This window comes from Coturnix japonica, chromosome 9 (genome assembly GCF_054131305.1).
Source record: "Coturnix japonica strain WE chromosome 9, WE-NBRP24, whole genome shotgun sequence".
NCBI classification, from domain to species: domain Eukaryota; kingdom Metazoa; phylum Chordata; class Aves; order Galliformes; family Phasianidae; genus Coturnix; species Coturnix japonica.
In genome coordinates this window covers 18,157,213-18,164,868 of record NC_140671.1, presented here as the reverse complement: position 1 = coordinate 18,164,868, position 7,656 = coordinate 18,157,213, and positions in this window count along the sequence as shown.

The window sequence follows — 7,656 nt, the reverse complement described above, 5'->3', positions numbered from 1 at the left end:
TGTGGGGCACATGTGGGTCGGATCTATGGGTCAGGAGCTGCTGTGGGGTAGATGTGGGTCAGATCTATGCTACAGAAGCAGCTTTGGGGATGATGTGGCTAAGATATATGGGGCAGGAGCTGTTATGGGGCAGATGTGGGTGAGATATATGGGGCAGGATCTGATCTGGGAATGATTGCGGTAGGATCTATAGGGCAGGAGCTGCTGTGGGGTAGAGGTGGGTTAGATCAATGGGGCAGGACCTATGTGGGGCAGAGGGGGTTCTTATCTATTGGGCAGGAGCTGCTGTGGGGAACATGTGGGTCAGGTCTATAAGGCAGGTGCTGCTGTGGGGCTAATTGGGGTAAGATCTATGGGGCAGGAGCTGATGTGGGTCAGATATATGGGGCAGGAGCTGCTGCGGGGCTGATGTGGGTCAGATCTATGGGGTAGAAGCTGCTATGGGGCACATGTGTATCAGATCTATGGGGCAGTAGCTGTTGTGGGGCACATGTGGGTAAGATCAATAGGGCAGGAGCTGAAGTGGGGCAGATGTGGGTCAGATCTATGGGCAGTAGCTGCTGTGGGGCAGATGTGGGTCTGATCTATGGGGCAGGATCTGCTCTGGATCACATGTGGGTCAGATATATGGGGCAGGAGCTGCTGTGGGGATGATTTGGGTCAGATCTATGGGGCAGGAGCTGCTATGGGGCAGATGTGGGTCTGATCTATGGGGCAAGAGTTGCTGTGGGGCTGATATGGGTCAGTTCTATTGGGCAGGAGCTGCTGTGTGGCTGATGAGGGTCAGATCTATGGGGCAGGAGCTGCTGTGTGGCTGATGATTTGGGTCAGATCTATGGGGCAGTAGCTGCTGTGGGGCTGATGTTGGTCAGATCTATGGGGCAGGAGCTGCTGTGGGGTAGATATGGGTCATCTTGATGGGCCAGGAGCTGCTGTGGTGCACATGTGGGTCAGATCTATGGGGCAGTAGCTGCTGTTGGGCAGATGTGGGTCAGATCTATGGGGCAGGTGATGCTGTGGGTCAGATCTATGGGGCAGGAGTTGCTGTGGGGCACATGTGGGTTCGATGTATAGGGCAGGAGCTGCTGTGGGGCTGATGTGGGTCAGATCTATGGGGCAGGAGCTGCAGTGGGACAGATGTAGGTCAGATCTATGGGGCAGGAGCTGCTGTGGGGCTGATTGGCGTCAGATCTATGGGGCAGGAGCTGCTCTGCGGCATATGTGGGTCAGATCTATGGGGCAGGAGCTGCTGTGGGGCAGATATGGTTCATATCTATGGGCAAGGAGCTGCTGTGGCACAGATCTATGGGGCAGAAGATGCAGTGGGGCAGATGTGCATCAGATCTATGGGGCAGGAGCTCCTGTGTGGCTGATGTGGTTCAGATCTATTGGGCAGAAGCTCATGTGGGGCTGATATGGGTCAGATCTACGGAGCAGGAGCAGCTTTGGTGCAGATGAGAGTCAGATCGATGGGGCAGTAGCTGCTGTGGGTCAGATCTATGGGGCAGGAGCAACTGTGGAGATGATGTGGGTCAGAACTATGTGGTAGGAGATGATGTGAGACAATGTGGGTCAGATCTATGTGGCAGGAGCTGCTGTGGAGCTGATGCGGGTCCGATCTATGGGGCAGCAGCTGCTGTAGGGCAGATTGTGGTCAGATCTATTGGGCAGGAGGTGCTCTGGGGCATATGTGTGTCAGATCTATGGGGCAGGAGCTGCTGTGGGGCACATGTGGGTCAGATATACGGGGCAGGAGTTGCTGTGGGGTAGATGTGGGTCAGATCTATGGGGCAGGTGCTGCTGTGGGGATGTTGTGGCTCAGATCTATGGGGCAGGAGCTGCTATGGGGCATATATGGGTGAGATATATGGGGCAGGAGCTGCTACGGGGATGATTGCGCTAAGATCAATAGGGCAGGAGCTGCTGTGAGGCAGATGTGGGTCAGATTTATTGGGAAGGATCTGCAGTGGGGTAGAGGTGGGTCAGATCAATGGGGCAGAAGCTGCTGTGGGGCAGAGGTGGGTCTGATCTATTGGGCAGGAGCTGCTGTGGGGCTGAAGTGGGTCAGATCTACGGAGCAGGAGCTGCTCTGGGGCACATGTCGTTCAGGTCTGTGGGGCAGGTGCTGCTGTGGGGAAGATGTGGGTCAGATCTATGGGTCAGGAACTGCTGTGGAGCTGATGTGGGTCAGATCTATGGGGCAGGAGCTGCTGTGGTGCTGCTTGGCGTCAGATCTATGGACAGGAGCTTCTTTGGTGCACATGTGGGTCAGATCTATGGGGCAGGAGCTGCTGTGTGGCTGATATGGGTCAGATCTATGTGGCATGCGCTGCTGTGGGGTATATGTGGGTCAGATCTATGGGGCAGGAATTGCTGTGTGGATGATGTGGCTCAGATCTATGGGGAAGGAGCTGCTATGGGGCAGATGTGGGTCAGATCTATTGGGCAGGAGCTGCAGTGGGGATGATTGCGGTAAGATCTATAGGGCAGGAGCTGCTGTGAGGCAGATGTGGGTCAGATCTATTGGGAAGGATCTGCTGTGGGGTAGAGGTGGGTCACATCAATGAGGCAGGAGCTGCTGTGGGCAGATGTGGGTCTGATCTATGGGGCAGAAGCTGCTGTGGGTCAGATCTATGGGGCAGGAGTTGCTGTGGGGCACATGTGGGTCGGATCTATGGGTCAGGAGCTGCTGTGGGGTAGATGTGGGTCAGATCTATGCTACAGAAGCAGCTTTGGGGATGATGTGGCTAAGATATATGGGGCAGGAGCTGCTATGGGGCAGATGTGGGTGAGATATATGGGGCAGGATCTGATCTGGGAATGATTGCGGTAGGATCTATAGGGCAGGAGCTGCTGTGGGGTAGAGGTGGGTTAGATCAATGGGGCAGGACCTATGTGGGGCAGAGGGGGTTCTTATCTATTGGGCAGGAGCTGCTGTGGGGAACATGTGGGTCAGGTCTATAAGGCAGGTGCTGCTGTGGGGCTAATTGGGGTAAGATCTATGGGGCAGGAGCTGATGTGGGTCAGATATATGGGGCAGGAGCTGCTGCGGGGCTGATGTGGGTCAGATCTATGGGGTAGAAGCTGCTATGGGGCACATGTGTATCAGATCTATGGGGCAGTAGCTGTTGTGGGGCACATGTGGGTAAGATCAATAGGGCAGGAGCTGAAGTGGGGCAGATGTGGGTCAGATCTATGGGCAGTAGCTGCTGTGGGGCAGATGTGGGTCTGATCTATGGGGCAGGATCTGCTCTGGATCACATGTGGGTCAGATATATGGGGCAGGAGCTGCTGTGGGGATGATTTGGGTCAGATCTATGGGGCAGGAGCTGCTATGGGGCAGATGTGGGTCTGATCTATGGGGCAAGAGTTGCTGTGGGGCTGATATGGGTCAGTTCTATTGGGCAGGAGCTGCTGTGTGGCTGATGAGGGTCAGATCTATGGGGCAGGAGCTGCTGTGTGGCTGATGATTTGGGTCAGATCTATGGGGCAGTAGCTGCTGTGGGGCTGATGTTGGTCAGATCTATGGGGCAGGAGCTGCTGTGGGGTAGATATGGGTCATCTTGATGGGCCAGGAGCTGCTGTGGTGCACATGTGGGTTAGATCTATGGGGCAGTAGCTGCTGTTGGGCAGATGTGGGTCAGATCTATGGGGCAGGTGATGCTGTGGGTCAGATCTATGGGGCAGGAGTTGCTGTGGGGCACATGTGGGTTCGATGTATAGGGCAGGAGCTGCTGTGGGGCTGATGTGGGTCAGATCTATGGGGCAGTAGCTGCTGTGGGGCAGATGTGGGTCAGATCTATGGGGCAGTAGCTGCTGTGCGGCAGATGTGGGTCAGATCTATGGGGCAGGTGATGCTGTGGGTCAGATCTATGGGGCAGGAGTTGCTGTGGGGCACATGTGGGTTCGATGTATAGGGCAGGAGCTGCTGTGGGGCTGATGTGGGTCAGATCTATGGGACAGGAGCTGCTGTGGAACTGATGTGGGTCAGATCTATGGGGCAGGAGCTGCTGTGGGGACTATGTGGGTCAGATCTATGGGGCAGGAGCTGCTGTGGGGCAGATGTGGGTCAGAACAATGGGGCAGGATCTGCTGTGGGGCAGATTTTCATCACATCTATGTGGGAGAAGATGGTTTCGGGCTGATGGGGGTCTCATCTATGCGGCAGGACCTGCTGTGGGGCTGATGTGGGTCGTATCTTTAGGGCAGGAGCTGCTGTGGGTCAGATCTATGGGGCAGGATATGCAGTGGAGTAGATGTGGATCAGATCTATGGGGCAGGCGCTGCTGTGTGTCTGATATGGGTCAGATCTATGGGGCAGGAGCTGCCATGGGGCAGATCTATTGGGCAGGAGCTGCAGTGGGTCTCATGTTGTTCAGATCTATGGGGCAGGAACTGCAGTGGGTCTCATGTTGTTCAGATCTATGGGGCAGGAGCTGCTGTGGGGCACATGTGGGTCAGATATATGAGGCAGGAGCTGCTTTGGGAAAGATGTTGGTCTGATCTATGGGGCAGGAGTAGCTGTGGGGCAGATGAGGGTCAGAATTATGGGGAAGGAGCTGCTGTGGGGCTGAGGGGGGTCGGATCTATGGGGCAGGAGCTGTTGTGGGGCATATGTGTGTCAGATCTATGGGGCAGGAGCTGCTGTGGGGCTGATGTTGGTCTTATCAATGGGGCAGGAGATGCTGTGGGTGTAGGTCTATGGGGCAGAAGCTGCTGTCGGGCATATGTGAGCCAGATATATCGGGCAGGAGCTGCTGTGGGTCAGATGTGGGTCAGAACTATGTGGCACGAGATGCTGTGGAGATGATGTGGGTAAGATCTATGGGCCAGGAGCTGCTGCGGGCTGATGTAGGTCAGATCTATGGGGAGCTGCTGTGGGGCAGATGTGGGTCAGATATTTGGGGCAAGAGATGCTGTGGTTCAAATCTATGGGGCAGGAGATGCTGTGGAGATGATGTGGGTCAGATATTTGGGGCAGGAGATGCTGTGGTTCAGATCTATGGGGCAGAAGCTGCTGTGGGGCTTATGTGGGTCAGATCTATGGGGCAGGAGCTGCTGTGGGGCTGACGTGGGTCAGATATATGGGGCAGTAGCTGATGTGGGGCAGATGTGGGTCCGAACAATGGGGCAGGAGCTACTGTGGAGATTATGTGGGTAAGATCTATGGGGCAGATGCTGCTGTCAGGCAAATATGAGTCAGATCTATGGGACAGGAGCTGCTGTGGGGCAGATCTATGGGACAGGAGCTGCTGTGTGGCTGATGTGGTTCAGATCTATGGGGCAGGTGCTGCTGTGTGTCAGATCTATGGGGAAGGAGTTGCTGTGGGACAGATCTATGGGACAGGAGAGTCTCTGGGGCTGATGTGGGTCACATCTATGAGGCAGGAGCTGCTGTGGGGTAGATGTGGGTCAGATCTATGGGGCAGGAGCCGCTTTGGGGCTTATGGCGGTTAGATCATTTCGGTAGGAGCTGCTGTGGGTCAGATATATGGGGCAGGAGATGCAGTGGGGCAGTAGTGGGTCAGATCTATTGAGAAGGATCTGCTGTGGGGTAGATGTGGGTCAGATATATGGGGCAGGAGCTGCTGTGGGGTAGATGTGGGTCAGATATATGGGGCAGGAGCTGCTGTGGGGCAGAAGTGGGTCTGATCTATGGGGCAGGAGATGTTGTGGGTCAGATCTATGGGGCAGAAGCTGCTCTGGGGCTGATTTGGGTCAGTTTTTTTGGAAAGGTGCTGCTTTGGGGCTGATGTGGGTCAGATCTATGGGGCAGGTGGTGCTGTTGGTCTCATTGGTGTAAGATCTATGGGGCAGGAGCTGCTGTGGGACTGATGTGGGTCAGATCTATTTGTCAGGAGCTTCTCTGTGGCACATGTGGGTCAGATCTATGGGGAGGGAGCAGCTGTGGGACTGATGGGGTTTAGATCAATTGAGCAGGAGCTGCTGTCGGTCAGAACTATGGGGCAGGAGCTGCTGTGAGGCAGAGGTGGGTCAGATCTATGGGGCACGAGCTGCTGTGGGTCAGATCTATGGGGCAGGAGCTGCTGTGGGACACATGTGGTTCAGATTTATGGGTAGGTGTAGCTGTGGGGCTCATGTGGGTCAGATCTATGGGGCAGGAGCTGCTGTGTGGCTGATATGGTTCAGATCAATGGGGCAGGAGCTGGTGTGGGGCTGATGTGGGTCAGATCTATGGGGCAGGAGCTGGTGTGGGGCTGATTTGGGTCAGATCTATGGGGCAGGAGCTGCTGTGGGGCAGATCTATGGGACAGGCTCTGCTCTGGGGCACATCTGGGTAAGATCTATGGGGCAGCAGCTGCTGTGGGGTAGATGTGGGTCAGATCTATAGGGCAGGAGCTGCTGTGGGGCAGATGTAGGTCAGATCTATGGGGCAGGTGCTCTTGTGGGACTGATGAGGGTCAGACCTCTAAGGCTGGAGCTGATCTGGGTCAGATCTATGTGTCAGGAGCTGATGTGGGTCAGATCTATGGGGCAGAAGCTGTTGTGTTGCAGATGAGGGTCAGATCTATGTGGCAGGAGCTGCTGTGGGGCTGATGTGGGTCAGATCTGTAGGGCAGGAGCTGCTGTGGGGTAGACGTGGGTAAGATCTATGTGGCAGGAGCTGCTGTCGGGCTGATGTGGGTCAGATCTATGGGGCAGGAGCTGCTGTGGGGCAGATGTGGGTCTGATCTATGGGGCAGGAGCTGCTGTGTGTCAGATATATGGGGCAGGAGAAGCTGTGGGTCAGATCTATGGGGCAGGAGCTGCTGTGGGGCACATGTGGTTCATATCTATTGGGAACGAGCTGCTGTGGGGCAGATGTGGGTCATATCAATGGGGTAGCTGTTGCTGTGGGTTAGATCTATGGGGCAGAAGCTCCTTTCGGGCATATGTGAGTCAGATGTACAGCAATACCTGGCCCATAGATGTGACCCTCATCAGCCTCACAGCAGCTCCTGCCCCATAGATCTGACCAACATCAGCCCCACAGCAGCTCCTGCCCCATAGATCTGAACCACATCTGACCAACAGCAGCTCCTGCCCCATAGATCTGACTCACATATGCCCAGCAGCAGCTTCTGCCCCATAGATCTAACCCACAGCATCTCCTTCCCCATTGATATGACCCTCATCAGACCCACAGCTGCTCCAGCCCAATAGATATGACCCACATATACCCCTCAGCAGGTTATGCCCCATAGATCTGACCCACATGTGCCCCACAGCAACTCCTGCCCCATAGATCTGACCCAAAGCAGCTCCTGCCCCATAGATCAGACCCACATCTGCCCCACAGCAACTCCTGCCCCATAGATCTGACCCACATGTGCACCACAGCAGCTCCTGCCCCATCGATCTGACCCACATGTGCCCCACAACAGCTCCTGCCCCATAGATCTGATACACATGTGCCCCATAGCAGCTCCTGCCCCATAGATCTGACCCACAGCAACCCCACAGCAGCTCCTGCCCCGTAGATCTGACCCACAGCAGCTCCTGCCTCAATAGATCATACCCCAATTAGCCCCACAGCAGAACCTGTCCCATAGACCTGACCCACATGTGCCCCACAGCTGCTCCTGCTCCATAGATCTGACCCTCATCAGCCCCAGAGCAGCTCCTGCCCAATAGATCAGTCCCACCTCTACCCCA